The sequence below is a fragment of the Monopterus albus genome, unplaced genomic scaffold, assembly GCF_001952655.1.
Source record: "Monopterus albus unplaced genomic scaffold, M_albus_1.0 scaffold2.1, whole genome shotgun sequence".
Taxonomy (NCBI): domain Eukaryota; kingdom Metazoa; phylum Chordata; class Actinopteri; order Synbranchiformes; family Synbranchidae; genus Monopterus; species Monopterus albus.
Genome location: NW_018127882.1, coordinates 8,286,745 through 8,287,410, shown reverse-complemented (window position 1 = coordinate 8,287,410; position 666 = coordinate 8,286,745).

Below are 666 nucleotides of genomic sequence, written 5' to 3'. Positions count from 1 at the left end.
TCCTTGATTTTAGCCTATTCATAAAGGGCTTTTGAACCACTCTTAGTCTGACCCATCACCCAGGACCTGTTTGCCTTGGGAGACCCTACCAGAGACATATAGCCCCCGACAACATAGCTCCTAGGATCACTCGGGTACTCAAACTCCTCCACCACAATAAGGTGGCGGTTCAAGGAGGGGAACAATGTAATAAAGAAGATCAAAAGTTTTCGAACAGTTGCAGAGTGGAACCTTGTGATGAGATAGTTTTGTCTTTTTCCAAGGTCAAGAATGAATTTCAGTCTGAACTCAACATGTGAGAAGAAGGTGGCAATGTAAACATGAAATTTCATGACAAATGGGCAGAACACCTTCTTCCATTACAGTTCCTCCAATATAGCTATCAAACATTGCAGTGTGACTTGTTCTGAGATGCTGACTGGATAAATGGATGCAGGGTAAAGGCAGAAAGCATTTGACAGCAAAGAGAGAAAGTGTTGACAAGCACAGGAAATGTGGCAAGCAAGTGATGAATTATAAATTGGCTGGTTAGCTGCTGCTCAGTTGTATCAGACAGGTTGGATGGAATCTGCCATGATGACCACATGGAGGAGAGGAGGTGAGGCCAATGAGAGCAGACAACTGGGAGGGCAACATGAAGGGAAGGGAAGAGGGAGCGAGTGAAAG